This window comes from Camelus ferus, chromosome 3 (assembly GCF_009834535.1).
Source record: "Camelus ferus isolate YT-003-E chromosome 3, BCGSAC_Cfer_1.0, whole genome shotgun sequence".
Lineage (NCBI taxonomy): Eukaryota > Metazoa > Chordata > Mammalia > Artiodactyla > Camelidae > Camelus > Camelus ferus.
In genome coordinates this window covers 36,524,931-36,547,184 of record NC_045698.1, presented here as the reverse complement: position 1 = coordinate 36,547,184, position 22,254 = coordinate 36,524,931, and the positions used below count along the sequence as shown (strand labels likewise).

Genomic DNA, 22,254 nt, shown 5'->3' with positions numbered 1-22,254 from the left:
CTTCATGGGTTTTTGGGTTTTTTGTATCAATGAGGTTTCTTTGTGTAAAGTCTATTCCAGAGAGTATGGGAATTCATAATTTATTCCTTATTGTCAAGAAGAATATTACTAATATTTTAGTTGCTAAATGATGTTCACATATAAAATAAAAATAGGATTAAAAATCAGTCTGGCCCTGTCTACCCTTAAAACTACATAGATTTTTCCCTCTTTGATTTAGTGCTTGTAAATAAAGACTTTTTTAAAAAAGCATTGAGATATAGAAAATATACAATTAAAATTATAATGAATCAGCTCTTCAAAAGTCACACTTAGGGAGGGCAAGAACTCCTGCATATTTTATTTGGAATGGCTTACTTTAAAAAAAAAAAAAGGCAGATTACCATCATAATTATATTTTGCTTAGAACAAACCTAAGATGAGTTTGTAGGATATGTATATGACCATGAAATTAGGCCTGGTATTAAGATGTTGCCGCTTAAATTCCCAAAGTAAAAAGCCATAAACAATTAAGAGTACTTTGTGTTGTGTCCATATGTATGATAACAGTGATAAAGAGCATGCGTTTGGAGTCAGGGAGCCCTGGTTTCAGTCCTGGCTCTGCTATTTCCATTCTGAGACACCGTGGGTTAGTCATTTTAGCCTTCCAAGTTCCAGCTTCCTTGTGTATAAAATGAAAACATATCATTACCTACTCCAAAGTTATGGTGAATATTGAATGAGAAAATAGGTGGAAAGTATTCAGACAGTGTCAGGAACATAGTAAATGATTAATGAGAGATAGAGACTATTATGATGTTATTATTTATGAAGATAATGAACTGGGTGATGATTATGGTAATTGTTATAAAGCTTATGTATAGGTCAAGTTTGTTCTGACTTCCCCCACCAAAGACCTTAATACAAGCAAGAAAAATATCCAATAAACATCTTTAGATTTCAGTAGTCAGTTGGAGAGGGATGAGGTGTGGAGAGAGGGGAGAGATTGATGGTTTGGAAACAAACAAACAATAATTCTTTCTCATTGGACCTCAACCTGAGAAAGGAAAGCCCAGAAAGAGCAAATACAGGCTGGTCCTCAGACTTTTTCTATTCTTTTAAAATAGGAAGAAACAGAATCTCTCTTAATGGTCCTCATTTCTGGTCTTTTGGACCACAAAGTCACTATCCTATATTTTATGTCAGGGCCCAAAATGAAGACTGAGAGTTTTCCTTAAAAATACAGCTCATGAGGCTTCCCAAGGATTAGGATTCCTCCAGGGAGAATGGTTCACCTTCAGCTAAGCCCAACAGTAAGCCAATTGTTAATATCTTGTGTCCAACGTTCAAAGACTAGAGGTTAAATCTGAAAGAATTTAGGGAAGGCAATGCATTTTCATTAGTCTTTACAGGAAAAGCAGTGAACAAGATCATGTTTTATGTAGATAAATTCAGCCCCTTTAATATGAAAAATGGCCTGCCATGCAACATAAATCATCTTTTGTACAGCCACTTTAAAAATATATCCATTTATCTTTCATCATATTTTAATACTGCTGCATTTTATTACAAACATTATGAGCAGGATCATTTACGGGGAAAAGAGTTGAGAAAGTAACACTTACCCTTGAAAGGCAGTGATGAAATGCTGATGCAAACTTTGTATGTGTGTGTGCAGACTTTCACATCTTCCACTGTCTGCCTTTGCATGTTCTAGGTTAATGGGTTTCCTTGTGTAGAATTTCTATCGGAAATGCTTGTTGCTTCTTCAGGACGCACTTTCAGAGTTCTTTCCTGACTCAAGCAGTCTGCCAAGCACAGGGCCCCACACATCCTACATATTTATTTAAATTTTCTTTCAGTTAGTTATGTTGACTTGAGCATTTCTTTGGAACCTGGGAAAACATCCTTTTGGTATCTAAATCATTTGTTGTCGCACATACCTAGGATCAAGTCAACACAAATCTTGACAATGACTATAAAATACTAGCTTTTCCCACCCCACCCCAAACTTTCAGAGAACCTGAAAAAAAATTGATGGTAATCTCTGAGCACCTCATGGAAGAAAAATCCTTTAGGATTCAAAGATGGCACTTCTGAGCATGCCATGCCCGTGTGGTCTGTGAGTAGCTCCAACTCTGCTGTTCTCTGCTACCCTAGGCTGTTTCTCCTGACTCCTGGGCCACTCTAAACCTTCCAGAGGTCTTTTATTCTCCTCCAGAAACTTCAGGCTTTCCCAGAAGGATCCTGGAAGTTGGTTGGTTCCTAATTAATTCTCACCCCTACCACCCACCACTGGCAGTTATTTACTGAAGGTTGGAGGCATTATGCTAAGTACCAAGGATATGATAAGACATTCACAGGTGAGAGAAACACACATGAAACCTGCAGTAGTAATAATATGATGAGGTTCATTATGTAGGTATGTGCATCTAACTATGGCTGGGAGGGAGGAGGTTAGAGGAATGCATCTCAGAGAAGGTACTGTTGGAGAGACAATGTTTTGAAAGATGATTAAGAATTAGGCAGATAGAGAAAAGGGAGAAGGAGGAGGACATTACAGGCTAGGAGATCAGCATGTACATAAGCCTGGATGTATCAACCAGTGGTGCTGGCTTGAGGAACTGTAACTAACTCTGAATGGTTGAATGAAGAGAGATTTAAGATTGGAGGAGATGAGGATAACGTGTAACTGGTGTGGGGACTGCATGACTTACAGAAAGTGATCGGGTGCAACTTTATTTTTCCTACCAATGACCCTTCCAAACTCATTACTGGAGTAATTTTATCCTGCTCATGAAAGATATAAGGTCTGAAATCATGATTTAATTGCTTGCTCATTCCTAGGCAAAGAATAATCTTAAAGCCATTTTAAGTTCCCAATTATAGTTTCCATTAGGAGAGTATAATGTCTTGTCCAAGATAGAGTTCAAAGGCTTTAAAATTCAAGGAAACTGAAAATACTAATTTGAAAAGATACATGCAACCAATGTTCATAGCAGCATCATTTACAGTTGTTAAGATGTGGAAGTAACCTAAGTGTCCAACAACAGATGAATGGATAAAGAAGATGTGTGTGTGTATGTGTATACTGTATGTTATCACTTATATGTGAAATCTAAAAATAAAACAAACAAATGAACATAATAAAACAGAAACACTAGCAGATATAGAGAACAAACTAATGGTTACCAGTGGGGAGAGGGAATTAGAGTGGGACAAGTTGGAGGTAGGGAATTAAGAGGTACAAACGCCTATGTATAAAATAAATAAGCTACAAGGATATATTGTACAGCACAAAGAATATAGCCAATATTTTATAATAACCTTAAATGTGGTATAACATATAAAAATAGAATCATTATGCTGTATACCTAAAACTAATATGATATCAACTATACTTAAGTATGTATAAGTAAGTAAGTAAGTAAATAAATAAATAAATGGAATTCCCTGACAGGTGGGACACCTTCTCACCAATCACCGTGGCAAGGCCTGGTTAGTGGCTGCCTGCTGCTGGCAATATAGGTGTAACTGACTTCAGCTCTCTCTGCTTCTCACTTTCTCCCCTCCAGTAGCTACTCTTTCTGGCCCAACCAAGCTTGAAAAGGGTATGAGAGAGAAAAGTAAAAAGAGAGGGCAATTCTTAGTTTGCCAGGTTGCCTTGCACTTTGGGGTTCAGCAGATGGTTAAAGCTGACTCTCCCCCGGAGGGTATTTCTATGGGTTCCTTAGAGATTTACATCCTGGGGATCCTTGCCCCCTGTGTTTTCTTGATTCAGGCAGATGTATCTCCATTCTGGTGGTCATTTGCAATTTCTTCCTGAGCCTTTAGGAATCCAGTAGTCTGGCAGTGACATGGGCATATAGATGTAGATTAGGAAATTACAGAGACCCAGAATGACAAGATTCATAGGCTATTGAGATGGTATTACAAATAAGTGGGGAAATGGTACAAGTGACTTTTTATATAGGAAAAAATGTAGCTATATTCCAACTTCATACTGTTCTCAAGAATGAGTTCTAAATAGATTGAAGATCAAATGAGAAAAATAGAACTTTAAGAAAAGTGTTAAAAAAATGTATAGGAGAGTCTTTGTGACTTGAAGGTAATTTTCTTAGGCAAGACACAAAAAGTGCTCATAAAGAATGAGTTTAGGAAATCTTTAAAATTAGATAAATCTTTAAAAGTTAAAGCTTCTCTTCCTTCAAAATATATAACTATTAAAAGATCCAAAGACATGTAGAAAATATTTGCACCATAGGTAACAGACTGAGGATTAGTATTCAAAAATGTAAAGAAATAACTACTGAAATAAGAAAAATATAAACAATCCAATAAACATGCATGGAGATTATGAGCTGGAACCTCAGTGAAGGGAAATCCAAATGACCAAAATACAAAAATATTCTCAACCTCAAAGTAATCAGGAAAATGTAAATAAAATAACAATGAAATACTACTTCGCAGCTTTGGATTGGCAAAGATTTTAAAGTCCAACAATACCAATAAAGCAAAGTTATGGGAAATGAAAAACATCACATACTGCTGTGGGGTGTGTAAATGAGAACTCGCTAAATGTCTGCATAAGGTAGAATATGGACATACCCCGTGATTCTTAATTTTAAATCCTGGAAAATGATTATACAACGTAACAATATACATAAGTACATTTTACAGTGTATTAGTTTCTTTAGCTGCCATAATGAATTATCACACGTTTGGTGACTTAAAATACGAGAAATTTATTCTCCCATAGTTCCGGAGGCCAGAGGTTGGGGATCAGGGTGGAGACAGCAGTATACTCTCTCCCCCGGCCATAGTGGGAGATCTGTTCTTTACCTCTTCCAGGTTCTGGTAACCATTGGCTTTCCTTGGCTTATGGCCACTTGGCTCTCTCTCCATTCTGCCTTCTCCTCTGTACACATGGTGTTGAATCTCCCTCTGTCTCTTTCTTATAGGATACATGTAATTGTATTTAGAGCCCACCCAAATAATCCAGGATAAGTGCCTCCTCTCAAGATCTTTAGTTTAACCACATCTTTTCCATATATGGTAATATTTATAGATTCAAAAGATTAGGACATGGACATAAATTTAGGGCCACCACTCATCCCACTACAGGGACATATACAATGATGTTTATTAAGAATTGCTGTTAATAGCAAAAGATCAGAAATAACACAAATGCCCCACCCATAAGATGTGTGATTTATTCATATGATAGAAAATTATATAGCAATATAGTCAGTTTCATCATTATATCTACATATAAATGTATATATACACATAAATGTAAAATACTTGTAATAAAGAAAGTTGCAAATACCACTTACTTAATTTTTAACACAGGGATACACATGTTTAATAAACATATAAAAACATGAGCTGAATAGATCCGTACAGATATATGAGATACATGGCAGTGTTAGAAACTAGGAAGCACCAGGGGGCAGAAGATGGGAAGAAGAACAAAGATGATTTCATTATACGTTTTCTTTTTGAAAAATATGCCAAATAGAAATTCCAAAATATTACCAGTTCTTTAATTCTGGGTTATAGACACATAGGTGTTTGTAATTCCATCTATATTTCTTAATTATTTTAAGTTATTTTTAAAATGTTAAAAAAATGTTTTCTTTTGCTGTGGGGTTATGTTTTTTTAAAAAAATAGAAAACATTTAATAGTTACTCTGACAACAGTACAGAGAATAAATGAGAACAGGCAGGAAATAGAGGTAAGGAGATTGGTTGAAGGCTATTAAAAAAATGTATGGATAAGATGTTTGAAGCTCTGACCTAAGAGAGTGACTATGATAATAGAGAGAAAAGAGTGAGTATGAGCAGCATTCAAAAGGTAGAGTCTATACAACCTGGCCACCAAGTCATGGAACAAGGAGTAGAAGAGAGAACCAGGGTTCAAGGGTGATGCCACATTTCTCACTTCAAGAGCCAGTTGAATAGTGGTGGTGGAGTCCCAGGCAACTACTGATCTGCTTTCTGTCAATATAGATCAGTTTCCATTTTCTAGAATTGTACGTAAATTCTTTTTGTCTGGCTTCTTTCTCTCAAGATAATTATTTTCATATCATCCCTGTTTTTGTACATAAAAATAGTTCATTCTTTTTTTATAGCTTTGTAGAATATTAGATTTTATTGATTGCTGATCACCCTAGACTGTTCCTTCCTTGCTGAGCCTATCCCTGGCATGTCACACAAGATTTATTCCCCCTCACCTGCCCTCTGCCCTCCCACATCAAAATCTACAACCCCTCTCCTTCCCCAAACCTTCTTGTCACCAGTTGATGGGCAGTGATAATATTACAGGGATTTCCTGGTGATCGCAAAATGTTACATCAACAAAATATTAAGTGAGCTGTACTCTCAAGGGGGTTGAAGGAGGTAATCTTCAAAAAATTCAAAAATTCTCAGATTTGCTGCATTTCTTTTTAGTTCACAGTTTCACAAATGACCTATCATTTCTAATATCAGTTTGCTAAAGACATAAAGATTGCCAGTACAAGTGAGGTAAGACTAACTAAATGAACACCCCAGTTATCATGTTTGGAGTTGCCCCTAAATTTATCTGTAAATATATAGGTATTTATAATTAAATATCAATGGCCTAAGTTCCATATAATTAGCATTTTGCCATTCCTAGAGCTACCATGTGGATCAAATTCAGTTGGTATCCCAGGGACTCCAGTGCTGCCTCAGAAAAATAATTAGTCTGGCATACCAACATCTGGGAAGTCCACAGAAGCCAGATTCCAGGAAATAGGCACTTTGACAGAATTACAAGCATGGATGCCCAAAGGAAAGAGAAGCCCTGAAAGAGCTGTTTTAAGGAGCTGTTTAATGATTGAGCCCCATGAAATACTTTTACTTGGCAGGGTGAAATTACACTACCTAGAGACGTCTGGGTGGCATTTAAAGCTGACAGACAGTAATGAGTGCTAGTTTTAAAAAAGTATTTTAGTGCTCTAGCAGTTGCTAGACCTTCTGAGACACATAGCCTTTCTGTGTTTATATATTTACACCTGTATTAAGAAAAGAAAAAAAAAATAAAGCAAAGAGGAAAGAAAAGGAAGGAAGGATGGATGGAAGGGTTCCTACCTTGATTGCTGTTCCCCAAAACTCCTATATCATTTTAAAAACTAACAGTAGTTGATCTCCTACTACGTGCATGCCAGGCTTTACATATATTACATATATTAGTTCACTTAACCTTAATAACAGCTGTTTGAGGCAGATAGTATTTTCCCCCTTCTTAACGTGCTAAAACCAGGAAAGTCCCAGGCAAATAAGTACAAGTTAGTTTTCCTACAGGAATGCAAAAAGTGAAAGAAACCTTTCTCTACTCATTTACAAAGCTTCTCCAAGTTAAGTGAAGGGACATCATAGTGTGTAAAGAGACCAGACTCCAAAAAGAACTGGGTCCTTGTTTCCACCACTAATAGTGGCTAGAAGACCTTGAGTTCAAGTCACATGATCTCTCTGGGCCTCATTTCCTTTCTTCCTGCAATGATGAGGGTAAATTAGATAAAGAAATCTCCATACTGGCTGCACACTAGAATCACCTGAGGAACTGTGACAAAATGTCAATGCTCAAACCCCACCCCTGACCAATTCCTGACCAGTTAAATCTCAGAATATCTAGGCTTGGGATAAAGTATCTGGCTGTACTTCAGGAAATAAAGCATAGATGTCCCAACCTCCTAGAGCTAACAGTTTAGTGGGAGAAGAAAAAAGACAAAAGAATTTTATGTTTGTTTGTGTGTGTGTGTGTGTGTGTGTGCGCGCGCGTGACACTAGTAAGTGCTATTAAGGAAAAGAATAGTGTTATGAGAGAGAATATTAAGGAGAAGATGATTTAAAAGGGGGGTGGGGGGAATCTGTGAAGACTTTCCCATGTGTTAGAAGAACAGGAAGTGAGAATTGGCCAGGCACAGTGCAGGGGAAAGAGCTTTCTAGTCAAAGGGAACATATGTTACTTGGTTAGATATATATCAAACTTGGTTGTTTCCATATACATCTGGATATATATTCATATAGGTATGTATTTGAATAACTTGTTTGAAGACCCTGAGCCAGAAAAGAGAGGTGCAAAGGAAACTAGAGTGCACTAGGGGGAGAGTGGCCCTAGGCTGGCTTGGGGAGGTCAGCAGAGCCAGAATATGTCATGTTGAGGATTTTAGATTTTTATCTCAAGTACAATAGCAGCAGCAAGCCCAGTGACAGGTTTAGGCAGGAGAGTGGCACATTCAGATTTGTCTTTTAAAAGATCACTTGTGTTTATGTGTGGAGAAAGGTTTGTTTGGGGCTAAAGGAAAAAGAGGAAGACAGTTACAGAGTTATTGTAATAACTCGAGTGAAGCTTTTGTTCCTTGATGATGCCAAGTTTGAGCAGAATTCTGGGTACCTGTGGAGAATAAAGAAAGAATGGAAGAATAAGAGACAAGAAATTTGACAGAATGCAAGTGACATAACTCATTAAAAATCAGGAAGTTGCTTTGTACCGAATTTAGATGAGTGCCTTTGGCTTAATCCATGCTATTCTCTTCTGCCTGGGTTTATTTTGTCCCACAAAAGCACACTGAGTTACCCTGCCCCTATTCCTGTTCTCTCTCCCATTGTGTCTCTTTTTCTTTGTCATTGTTTATGTCCCTATGCCAAGGCTTAGGGTGGCATTCAACCTTGGAGCTCCCGTTTTCATCCTTGCAAGGGTTCCCACTGTGCGCCAAAGCATGGTTGGAGGAAGACTCTAATTGTGCAGAGTTTGGCCGGGCACTGATTTTTTTAGCTTTTTATTCCCTGGTTGAGTGGTGGGTCCACTGGCTTCAGGCCATTTCCTAATGGAGAGGTGTCAGCTTCACAATAAGCATCACCTCAATTGGCAGTAATTACCACCTTTCAGAACCATCATCACTCAAAGGCTCAGGACTGAAAGGTCAGCAGGAAAATGAACTTCCACTCACACCTTCTGGGGTGGTCCCTGGCTTCTGACTATGCAGAGAACAAGGGCTAATAGGGAACAGACCTTTCTGCCTTTCTGCTCTTAGACCAGATGTTTCTTGAGAAGTTGGTCTTAGACACCAGTCATAGTTCATGAGATGACTGAACTCATGGTAGAGCTCAGTCTTATTTAAACTTCAGTCCCTGTCCCAGTCTCCCAATGATTCCCAGTCTCTCCACTCTCAGCCTTCACTCCCAACCACCAGAGGGTTCCAGCTGCATATGGCCCTGGTAAAGGAAGTAGCAGCAGCATGCCCATGCCCCTCTCCTGGTATGTTCATGGCGCCCATGTTCTCATCCAGCCAATGGTTTAGATGTTACCCAAAGGTAAGAAGGGAAAATAGCTTAGGGTCAAAGACAACTTTTCAGTATACAAAGTACATTCACTCATGATCTCTCCCTTTGATCTTCACGACACTTTGGGAAGGCATTGTTATTAGCTCCTTTTCACAGATGAAGGAATAAGGGCAGTGAAGCTGATGACTTGCACAAGTTCCCACAGCCATTTCATGGTGGAGCTGGGTCCACAAACTAAATTATTACAGGGTGCATGGGCATGTGGATCAAATAAGGTCATCTGTACCAAGTATTTTGAAAACTGAGAAGTACTATCCTGTGCGGTATTTGTATTAGTCTCCTGATGCTGCAGTAATAAATTACTACAAAATAAGTGGCTTAAAACAAGCTTATTCTCTCACAGTTCTGGAGGCCAGAAGTCTAAAATCCAGCAGGGCCACTCTTGCTCTGGAAAGGTTTAGTGGGGAATCTTTTCTTTAACTCTCCCTGCTTCTGGTGTTGTCACCATTTCTTTACTTGAGGCCACATCACTTCAGTCTCTGCCTCCTTGGTCGTGTTGCCACTTCCTTTTTTTCTGTCTCCTTTTCTGTCTGTTGCAAACCTACCTCTTTCTTTCCCTTAGAAGGATACTTGTCATTGGTTTAGAATCTACCTGTTAATCCAGGATAATCTCCTCATCTCAAGGTCCTTAATGTAATTACACCTGCAAAGACCCTTTTCCCAAATAAGGTAACATCCATAATTCAAGGATTAGGACATGGACATAACTACATTATTTCAGGCCTTTTCTGGTGTTGCTGTGGGTGTGGCAGAGCCCAGGCACTGTCCACTAGCCCACCCAAGTCCCTTTCTTCTGGCTCTTGCAATCAAGTTGGAGCAATATTGCCTAGTAGTTAAGACCATAGACTTAAGAGCCAGCCTGCCTGAGGTTCAAATCCTAGTTCTGCCACTTGATGACTGTGTGACATTGAAAAACTCCCTTAACCTCTCTGGGTCTTAATTTCTTCCCTGTAAGATGAAGATAGCAAAGCCTTCTTTCAGAAGTTTGTTGCAAGGCTCAAATGATTTTAGTATGTATAGAATTAGACCAGCATCTATACTATAGAAATGTTAACTATAATTATTCCTTAGCTAAATTCTCTCACCTCACTTGTTTATCATTAAATAATGATTTAAATAAACAGAGACTGGGCTTTTCCCTCTGGAGGTGCACTCCTGAATCATTCACTAATTCTAATCATTCCCAGGAAAGTTTTCTATAAAGCAATGTTCTAAATTGTGTGTAGCAAAAATAAAACAAAACTACATGCAATGAGAAAAAACCATTGTTTAAAATCTTCCTTTAGCTTCTCATGTGATCCCAAAGGTTCTGAAATCTCTTGAGCTCATTGTTCAGTCTAAAATTTTGGTTTGTCTTATAAGTATTTGGAAGAGTTCTGCAGGCTGACAAGTACTTAAAATATTAGGTAAAGACATTTTAATAGAATGCAGTGGACTTCAGAAAGGACTAGGTGTTTGAGCAAAATGTTATAAATTAGGATAAAGTCCCTTGTGTTGCTTCAGCCCAAATAGATAATGTTAACTTGCCTGGGCTAGGGCTGAATACTATTGTGTTTCTTTGGGGGTTTTATTTACATTAAACTCTATGTTTTTCCTAGAATTTGTCCTATTTCCCCAGCTTTAGTCTCAGCCAGTGGCACAATGTCAGAAGAGCAGTGAACAATGATTATTTTTGCTCCAGAAATTAGGTTTATTAAGACAAGCATGAAGCCTGGCAATCTCATTAGTGTGTCCAAAGAAAATGATGAAAAAAGATGAGAACTGTTATCAAAATAAATGTTGATAGAGAATAGGCAAACTGGAAAAAAACTTGAGTATCAATTTATACAATTCCTGTAACTTTATTTTTATAACTTTTTTATTGTAAAAGCAAAATGTATTCATTCAAAATTTTGGAAATGATGGAAAAATGCCCCCCAAAAGTAAATAAAATGGTATATAGGAGTCTTACTATTCAGTGATAATTACTGTTAACATTTTATTTTCTTCCAATAGAAAATGAAGCTTTCTTTCCATAATTGGCCCATGCTGCTGAAATTAGTAAGGCCTCCTCTCTCTAGAAAGACAGTACTTTCTTTTTTCCTTATAACCAGATGGTAACTTTTATTATAAAATACAGAGATGGATCAAAAGGGTCTCCCTCTCCTTTGAGTCTTATCTCATTGCAATGCTAAGCAATACCCAGCTAGTATCGACCTTAAATCTGTCCTCCCCGCCAAGGATGGGAATGTTCAACAGTCCTCTCCGATCTGTGGATGGCACATGGGTTGTCTTCTACTTGCAGCTGGGCAGAAATATTAGAAAGCAGTCATGGATAAGTTTCTTTTTCTAGGACAGTTGAAAACTTTAATAATAATGATAACCTACTGATGTCTTACTATTCTATATACTTTGACTCTAGTAACTCTTTTAATCCTTAGAATAATCTGATGAGCTGATTCGCCCTTCAATAGGTAGCAGACTCAGGCTTTTAGCCTACAGCCTGGCTCTGTAGTCTCTGCATTTACCCACCATCGAATAACTCCTATAGAGATGCTGACAGCATGATGGTGATACTGAAGCTGCAGAACATTCTAGTGCTATAGACAAACTGGAGGAGGTCCCAAATCAAAACTGTGAAAATGAGTTAGAAATTCAGGTTTTACTCAAGTGTGAGAGAAAATCAAACTTAGAGAAAATGAGTTAATTACATTGAGAAGTACTGTTTTGTTTTCAAACTAGTTATCATCCTTTGAAATGACATTATAATATTATATAATACTTAGGTTTATCTTTTTTTTCATATTTTTGATTGAAAAAATAATAATCAATTAGAAAAGCATGCTGATTTTGCTTTGGCTAACTCGCCCAAGGGAAGGCCATGTGACCTACAACCTGGTAGGGAGAGTGAAGTGGTGGGAACAGCACAGACCTCTAATTCAAATTCCTGCTCCATCATTTGCTAGGTAAGTTATTTACTAGGGGCTCCTTTTTCATCCTTAATTTCCTAAGCGGGGAAATGGAAAAAAATCTCTGTAGTCTTCTTGTGAGGAGTAAATAAGACAATGTAAAGTGCCTGGCAATAGAAGTCAGTTAGGACATGGTAACTTTTGTCTGTTCCTTCTCATGACAGTTTATTGAGTTCAAAACATAGAACCCAAAGGGGAAAGAACATCCTCACGCCTTCCAGCCTCAGCAATGCAAACCTACCATGGTGGATGTGGTAAGAGTAGGATGAATACAAAGGGTAGAAACAGTACATCCTCCCCAGCTTGATGCCCCTACTTGCCCCAGCAGGGAGCAGCAGCTGGGCCAGGAGGCTGGGAGCTGGCTGGCCTTCTGAGGCCAATTGGGATCAGATAAAAGGAGAGCAGAGAAAGGAAGAGAATCTCTCCCAAATGCTATGCTAATCAGTTCCTTTTAAAACCTCTGAATCTTCCCAGGCTCACCCTAAGTCTCCAGTCTACACTCCCGGGTCCCTTGGGGATGCAGATGAAGCTAGATAGTTGGAAATATGACTCAGCTACAGTATAATATTAAGAGATTAGAGGTCTGGTACAGAAAGGCTTCAGGGGTGGTTGAGAATAAAATAATTACAACTCCCACAGGATCCTGCCTTTGACATCTCTCGTTTGAAGATCCCAAACAGCCTTGCCAATATTAATGGGCTGCTCATCCCTGCTCCCAAAATTGCTAAGAAAAGGAAAAAGGGACAAAAGGAACAGAGAGGCTGTTCCAGGGCTCTAGTTGGTGAAGACCAGTCACTGGGCTCTGAGGAGAGCTAACAGCGGTGGAGGGGCTCAAAGAGTTCAAGCCTCCAAGTTGCTCATGAGGCTAAAATTAATCTGAGAGCTAAATGGCAGAAGCAAAGTTACAGTGAAGTAGTTAGGCTACCCCTGAGAATTGAGTTGATTGTAGCAGAGAAAGGTGAAGCTTGAGTATTTTTTAAGACTATTGAAAAGTGCTGCTTGAACTTTTCTGGGGGTGTGTGTACAAACTTGCCTGAGAACCTGGGGGATCTGTGAAGAAAGGGACTAAACCCTAATACCTCTTCTCTGAGATTCAAAGTTCACTTCTGTTGAAGTGAACTAAGGGTCAGTGGGTGACCACAGTCACGACCCAGGGACAAGGAAGGCAAGGAAGCCCCTGAAACAAAACTATACTTTGAGGGAAGTATAAGACAGGAGGGAGAGCTGGCCCCTGCTCTGAGCCAGCTGGTTGAAAAGAACAGCGGAGAAACCTGTCCTCTGGGGGGCAGTCTGGAGCCTCGAGGTGTGGCTATGTAAGCACATCTAAGAGGGCACCACTCTTAGTCAGGCCGGGGTTGGTGTGGAACCCTTCACACCAAAGGGTGAGGAGTGAGGGATCATCCTTTCTTCCTCCTGAAGAACTGCTGCAGCCCGAGGAGGGATCTGCATTGATTCAAGGCCAACATGAAGCAGAGCCCAGCCACGCCAGCAATGGAGAAGCTCTGGTTGTACAAGGAGGGAACCTCCGCAGACCCTGTTGGCTGGAGCTTTGAGCTGGGGAAGTGTTTGTTAGTCCCTGCCTCAAGGGCATCGGCTAAGAGAGAGGTTGGTTTTCCCACTGATCTGAGGAGGAGTGGGCTTCCGAGTTGTATTTTCTGAGGCCAACTACCCCCAAACTGCAAATAGTTTAAACGTTAAACTCATACATTAAACTCTTTGAACAAAGGAGACTATGAGAGCGTTGTGGTTCAGAGCTTGGGCTCTGTGGTTCACAGCTGAGTTAGAATTCTGTTTCTGTGACTCAGTAATAACTCTGTGTCCTTGAGCAAGTGTCTTGAGCTTTCTCAGCTTGTTTCCACATCTGTTATTATCCTCAAGTGGGGGCAATAATGATACCTATCTCACAGAGTTGTTATGAGAATTAAATGAGGTAAACCATGAAATGTGTGTGGCACCTAGTAAGCCTCAATAAATATTAGACTAAACAAACAAACAAAACTCCGAATAGCCACCAAGGTCATACCATGGGAAGATAACTACATTTGGCAAGTCCATCCGGTGGACCCAGTAAATTGTGTGTGAGCGATGGCAAGTATACTTCACTAACACTGAGAGATCGTGCTGAGAAATAATGAGCGATTTTTGGTAAAAAGAAAAGAAATGAATCTGGGACAGGCCCAGAATATTCAGAATAAAGACTTGGATGATGAGTGAATTTAGACAAAAATTAAGGCATCCTGATTCCAAAACGACCATTTTTGGTGTAATTTTTGACTCTCCCTAGAGATTTTCAGTTTTTTACAAGGACGTTCTCTATTTTAGTTTTTCCTCCACTTGTTTCTCCCTTCCCCTGAATCTCTCCTGAAGATTCTGTTTCCATTGCTTCATTACATCTTTTGATTTAAATTTTCATTTGAAAATAATTACATGTGCTACTGTTCACCTGGTATTTTGGTCCAATATGCTCCACTTTAGACATGGAAATGCCCTCCTGAAACATCACAGAGGTGAGGAACAGGCAACGCCTCTCTGGATGGCGGTGGAAGGGACCTAAAACTTCATACGTCAGGAATCTTCTTGACAGGCCTTACTAGGCCTGAGTCCAAGATGAAGCTGAGAAAAATGAAAAGGGATTTGGCTGACAAAGCAGATGACAGGCAGGGAGAGCCAGTGAAAGGGAATTGGCCAATGGCAAAAGGGGAATTGGCAAGGCTTTGTGAACCCCTTGCTGGAAAACCATAAACCTCGGATTGTCCGTCTGGCGCATCAGTCCTCAGAGGCAAATCATTTTTGCCTGTAGAAGGTGCCTGCCAGGAAGCTGCACGTCAGGGGGCGCCTTTGGAAGAGTGGGTCGTGTCTGGATTGGTGCCCAACACTAAGTGGACAGCGATGAGAAGAAACTGCTCACAATGAGGTCTCTGAGGGCTGGGAGATGGGGAGCTGCTCCAGTAGCTGACACGTGTGAGTCAGAACGATGGGAAAGGAAGCTGAGAAACAGGAGAGGACGGGACGCTGGGAGGGAGGAGGTGGGAAGCAGCTTTGTTTCTTCAGTCAGGGACTGTCGGGGCCTGCCTCCTCTGTGACAGGTCCCCACTTGGAATTACTCATCAGCTCTTTCGAAACTCATGTCTGCCTTCTTCCAGTTCTAATCCACTTCTCTGGGTCTCCCCAGTGAGCGGACTTGCCTTGAGGAAAATCTCTCTTAGGAGTAAAATCTGTGTTTGCGTGGTGATCCCGACTTGGCGGGCAGACCTGACGCCCAGGAGAGCAGGGCTGGTCCTCACTGTGCTGTTGAGCAGGGCCTTCACTTCAGAGCCCTCGAAAGTTTTCTCAGTGTCCTTTTCCTCTTGTCTTAGTCTTGTACCTTTTGGTTCTAATCCATCCAGAATCCCACTTCCAGCCATCTCCTGTGGCCTCTCACTCAATTCTTTCCTTCCTGAGAGGGCTGGCTTATGACCCATGTTTCCATCATCTCCCCTACCCAGATTTGCACAATGTATATTTGCTTTCTGTAGAGAATTAGCAGGGAAAAGTTCATGCTAAGGTGTTAATAACCAGTAATAATTTGGTGTGATAAACTCTATCAGAGCATAATGCCCTAGCCGAGTGCTCTCCAACATTTTTTCATGTCTGGAATGTGTAGAAAATGATAATAATGTTCCCAGACACTGTGATAAATAAAGTGAGAAACAATGGGCCACAGAGAGCTTGGCCACCAAACCATCTACCCACCCCCTGTTCCTCCCCATCCTTAAGGGCTGAAGGAATTGACATCTCCCAGCTTCTGTTACCCTGTTGTGCACATCAATTGGGAAGCTCTGTCTTAACCCAGTGGTTTTTTCAGATCATGCTTCATTGAGCCCTAGAAGTTTGCAGATGAGTCTCAGAGGGAGTGAAGGACTGATCCACTGGGTCACCTACTTTAGCTACAGCATCTCTGCTTCCACCTGTTTTATTAGGCCTCCAAATAAAGTTTTATTAAAAGGAAGGGTGTTGGCAGCCTAAAGGACTTAGAATATCACTATCTTAAAACCAACAAATGAAATCTTTAATGGTAGAAGCTCTGGCAACCACAACAAGGTAATGAGGGAGATATTCTGAAGATAGAGTGTTTTTCTGGGGCTCTTCCTCCATATCATTCAGGCAATAGAGTCTGCCCCATACAGATCTCCACACAAGCCTGAACATTATCTGTGCATATCTTGCCCCTCTGGCTATAGGGATTTTGTTCTTTTTTAAAGAGTCTGATGCTTGGAGAAATTACCCTAACAACAGGTAGCTTAATGGCAGAGCCTACTAATGTCTCAGCTCAGTGAAACCAAAAACCCAATCACTGTTCTTGCCTCTGCTACCTTCTGTATTACATCTTGATATATTTCTGCCATTTTTCAGAAGCCATGCAAAATTTAGGAGATCAAAGCTGCTGGAAAAAAGTCTAGCAAAATGAAGTGCTTGTAGGTTGGCTGAGTTATTCACAAGACTGAGGCATTGATGTATTTATAATTATTGTTATTACATTATTTTTCTGTTATTATTGTAAGTATTTCCATCCCCATCTTTTCCAAAAGGACTTAAAATGGGAAAGAGTCATTGAATTATGTTCTAAATAATAGATTTAATCTCAAAGTTTAGGTTGCTGGGTGTTTGATGAATGACATCATTTTAAAACTGTCAAAGTTTAATGTGAAATTATTTTAAGATTTCAATTGCCTGACTTTATTTTTAAACATTATATGAAAATAAAGTATCAGTGAGAGTTACAGGGTTTTTTTGTGGGTGTATGTGCACACATGCACCTCTGTGTTTTTTTTTCATTTATATTTCACATTTTTCTATAAAGAATTTGAGGCAGCAAAAACTATGGTTTTATACTTTAGGGAGAAGGCCTAAAAAACTGGTAAAGTTTTACATTTCAAGCAGGATTCACCAGTAACATTTTTCTTTTAGTCAATGGAATTTCACTAACACATTTGAAATATGCTTCTTCACCTTTAGATGTTTTTCTACTAGAGTTTTTCATCATTTTTCAGCAGCAACAGAGGAAAGTAGAGATGCAGAACTGAATTGAAGAATAGGCGCATTTCTGTGACCCTTGCCTCAAATTCTCTTTCTAAGGTTCTGGAAGCTCTGAATACAGCTGTCTGATTTATTCTTGATACTTCTGGGCCAGTGAAATTCTGGTCCTCAAAACAAAAAGTTTTAGAAACAGCCCAATCAAGCTTTATTTCTTGTAAAATAAATCAGTCTCCAGCAAAGAGAGCCTGTCCTTACATGGGACTCAGCACCTACTGAGGCAGGATTCATGCTCTTGAACACGAAGCAGAAAGTCAGCCAACTAAGACCATTTCTCTTGCTTCCAACTCTCTCTTACTCTCTGTTGCCTTTTCACTGTTCCCATGTGCTATATTGTCTGTGTGGACTTTATAAACATTGTGATGTAGCTATAGGCACAAATTACTCTATTCTCTAAGAGCAGTTGGCTAGCATTTAGAATATCCTGTTTTGGGGATCTGCCTTCCAGAGGTGGTTAACCAAGAGATGAAGTACCCTAGCCAGAATCTAAGATGGTCACTTAGTATCCTAAATAAAATGAACTAAATCCACACCAGGAGGCTTATTGATTAGTTAGCATAAGGGATGTTTAAAATAGTTTTTAATTGGTGAAATGAGTAGTATTCAAAAAGGTGGCTGGTTAGTAGTGTCATATGGAAACAACTGCCCTTTCCTGGATGAGGTAGTAGCACCTGGCAAGCCCAGCTTGCTGAGTACAAATGGTTCACATTTGCCATGTGGACTTCCCAATTCACCCTGCATTCCTTAGCTTCACAAGACACCCTGTGCCTGACCCAGCACAAAGCTGGCCACACCTGCCATCAGAATGTGCTTGCCCCCAATTCAGTTAAGCCTTTTATGGGAAATGCTGAACAGAGGGCCCAAGGGTACAGAGTGGGACCTTCCTAGCTGAAGAGCACACTTAAGACTATTTTTGAGCCTTAATGTGAATAAATGTTCAGGTGTTGTCATAATATTGTCTAAAACTACATTTCATTATAATATGGCTCCTGGTAGCAAGGTTGTAGGGAAAGGAACGTACAGTCTCCCCCATATCTAATGGCTGGAGGCTAGTGACACTTACCAGAAAAACTTCATATTTACTGAAAGGCCAGTTGGCTTGGGTGAATTGCCATGCCATGCAAATTTCAAATCCATGCTTCAAAGTCCAGAAAGGACTCACCCGCAATATAGAGAGTTTATTTAGATAAAGATGTTTAGCTTAAGGTTGTATTTTTTTCCTTGGAATTTTGGGTCTCTGATTGCCTTCTATAAATATCCCTTATTCAATTAATGAAGCTGTTTGGTGGGCCTTACACATGTCCCTGAACACCCTGTTACTGTGATTTCTAGGATATTTTCTGAACCCTTTTAAATTCTGGGGCCATGAGAATTGCCTGCTTAAGCAATAGCTATGCTCTTTTCTGTGGCATTTCCTTATAAAACGATGGATTCTAAACAGGATGAGGAATGAGGGCCGCTGAGGAATGAGTGGAAGCTGGGTAGACTGTTCCCCCCATTCTGGGCTGGCTGGGATGGCCAGCTCTGCCCAGGGAGTCAGGGAGAGGCCCACTGAGGACCCCAGGCTTCATCCCAGCAAAATGTCTTTTGAGATTTCATGCCTATCAAGTTCATCTTCAAAGAACACAATGCCCTTCTGATTTTTCTATTATTATTTAAACAAGAGTCAATCACTGATTAATTGTGTCTGGGATATGTCAGGCCAAAGCCTGCCTTGGGGCAAGAGTTTGAACAAGATGATTGGGACTGTGAGGGAGAATTGAGAGATCTGTTTGGAAGCATTGGGGTACTTCCCTGAAGAAGGTAACATGGAATTCATCATCAGTAGCAGTTTTTCTTTTATTCCCCTCTATGAACTATTTGGAACACTGGGGGCCTTGGAGGTGCCCATTGGCCTAAAGTGGATGAGCATCCTCCCGAGGGCTGCAGGGCAGTGCATCAGAGAACCTCTAGGGGGCAGCACTCAGGCACAGGTCTCAGTGAGACTTGGGTGCAGAGTGGGCAGGCACCCAGAGGCACCATCACCTGCTTCTCACAGAAAGATTAGTGCACATACAAAGATAACATTCTCCAAGCAGTAATAAGGTCTTGAATACAAGAAAGCAGCAAACCAGAGCAAGAACCGACTGGTGTGTCCAAAGGACTTCAAGCCAGATTTCACCAAGTTTTTATTGAGAAAAAACTGAATGCTTTTATGAGAATCCTAGTGTATAATCATCATAATTGAATAATAATCATGCTTAACATTTATTCCTTATTCCATATGTGGATTCAATCATTCTCTGTCATTTTGTCATTTTCATGAAATCTGGAGTTATATAAGCAATCCTGTGTTTATTACAGAGAATGACCTGGAATAGTTGGCTTCTCCCTGCTTATGGAAGTGACAGTTCTGGGGCCAGTAGCTGAATAAACTTCAAAGAATTTATTCCTGAGTCTTCCTCATAGCCCACATTCACCAATTTTAACTCTATTCCCCTTATGGTCCTGACTAGTCTGAGAAGTAGTCAGTCACTTCAAATATTCTGTGAATTTTCTTAAATGAAGGGACAGATCTTTAGATTGCCTTTGGGAAAGTTTCAAGCTATCTCTGATACAGATTGGTTCTCCTCCCTATAATACCTGAAAGTATTTTAGAACCCAGCAATGTTTGGGTCCTCATTCTAATTGCCTGTGACTCAGATGTGAATTGGTGCTCACAAAGTCTCAGTCAGATGTTATGGTCCTTCCTGCCTCCAGCTTCTGGGTCCACATGTGCTGTCTCTGCATCAGCCTCTCTCAACCCAGGAGTAACTCTCAACCCTTTGCCATTTTATACCAAAAAAAATCACTCTCTAAGCATTTCATGAGTAAAATTTTGTACTGAAGGTTTGGGACTCATGGGTAAGAGTGTATAGGTGGGTCATGTTGCATAACTAAAGGCCTCCCAATGACTCTTCTATTTCTCTCCCTCCCTCACTGTCCCTATGAGCTCCATGATCAACTCCCTCTGTTAAGCAATCTAACCCAATTCCTTTAGCTCCTACCTCTAACCTTCCATCAAGGATCTCACTCACAGAAAAGTGTCCTCTATTTAACAAAACCAATGCTTCTTAGAAGATAGCTAGAAATATAAACAATAACAACAGCAATTCAGTTGCATGTGTTTACTAGTGGACTGAGATCAAGTCTAAGTCTCTGCCTCCACTGAAAGGCAGCACAAGGTTTTAGAAAAGGAACTGAATTTAGAGTCAGCCTCTTGGGGTTAAAGCCAGCAGCAGCCCTCACTAGCCATGTGGAAAAGCCAGCAGTCCATTTTCAATCCTCAATTCATCTTCTGAAGAGTAAAGATGTTACTATGTTTTGAAACATTATGCTGATCCAAGAAAATAATTTATGCAATGCACTCTGAAACACTGGAGCAGTGGTGCTCCAGACACTTAGCTTTTCCAGACTGAGGAGTGCTGCTGGCATTTAGGGATACTGGGTGCCCTACACTGTGGGGAGATTCTACATAACACAGAATTTCTGCATTACCAATAGCATGTCCATGGAGAAACACTGTCTCTAAACACAGTGTGACAGAAAAGTATGTGACCTCTGACCTTCTACCTTTCACACAAAATGCAGATGGATTGATACATAGTGCAGATAATTCTTTAAGAAGTTCTTTCTCATTCTGGGTTATTTTGGGCTAATCTTTGTTCTCTGGCATCCAATAACACCACCAACATTTTAATTATAATCTTGAGCTTTCTTCTATAAGGAGTACTTCCACTTAGCATGTCTTTGTTTAATTTTTCACAGAAACTATATTATACCTTCCAGAAGACAAAAGAAGGAGGAAAAATTATGCAGTAGAGGTTAGGAGAATTTTCCCCATGGTGAAGATACAAGGAAGCAGGTGATACATGAATTGATCAGCTATTGAGGCCAAGTGGTGGTCTTGTCCTTTTTTTTTTAATCCATGTGAATTTTTTAAATAGTTACTTCAAGATAGTCCATGGTACTATATAAAAAGCAAGATCATGAACAATAAAGCTGATGGCAGGACTGTATGTATGATGTCCACAAACAAAAGGGATTTAAATTATCTGTTCTCAATGATTGCTAATCATACTAACAGAGAATAAAACAATATTAAAATATTTCATCCTTAGTAAATTAATCTTCCTTAGAAAATCTGATTATTACAGGTAAAATATAACATTTTAGAACTTTCATTTAAACATACAAATTTTATGAACCCTTTTAGAATTTTTCAAATGGGAATTATAAAAGTCAATGATAAAGAAAATTCTATTTTCAGATGATGTGTATCTTAAAGTATTATGAAGAATATTCTTTATTCTGAAAACAATGTCAGGAAAGAATACCTCAATTCCTCTAAAACCACTAGTTCTAATTATGCAATTGTCATTTTAGTAACATTAACAAGGAAACATATTTACAATTATTTTTCCCCCCAGGCTCAGTTGTCTTTATTCTTTTTTTTTACAATGTTGTGTCAAATTCTAGTGTAGAGCACAATTTTTCAGTCATACATGAACATATATATATTCATTGTCACATTTTTTTTTCGCTATGAGCTACCACAAGATCTTGTATATATTTCCCTGTGCTATACAGTATAATCTTGTTTATCTATTATGCATTTTAAAATCCCAGTCTGTCCCTTCCCCCCCCCACCCCCTTGGCAACCACAAGTTTGTATTCTATGTCTATGAGTCTGTTTCTGTTTTGTATTTATGTTTTTTTTTCCTTAGATTCCATAAATGAGTGATCTCATATGGTATTTTTCTTTCTCTTTCTGGCTTACTTCACTTAGAGTGACATTCTCCAGGAGCATCCATGTTGCTGCAAATGGCATTACGTTGTCAGTTTTTGTGGCTGAATAGTATTC

At 39.5% G+C, this 22,254-nt stretch overlaps 1 protein-coding gene across 5 annotated transcripts in view; it reads left to right on the top strand.

The window, feature by feature from the left end:
- Positions 1-22,254, top strand: part of ANKRD55 (ankyrin repeat domain 55) — a 661,295-nt gene that overhangs the window by 500,893 nt on the left and 138,148 nt on the right. The gene's annotated exons all lie outside the window — the stretch shown is intronic.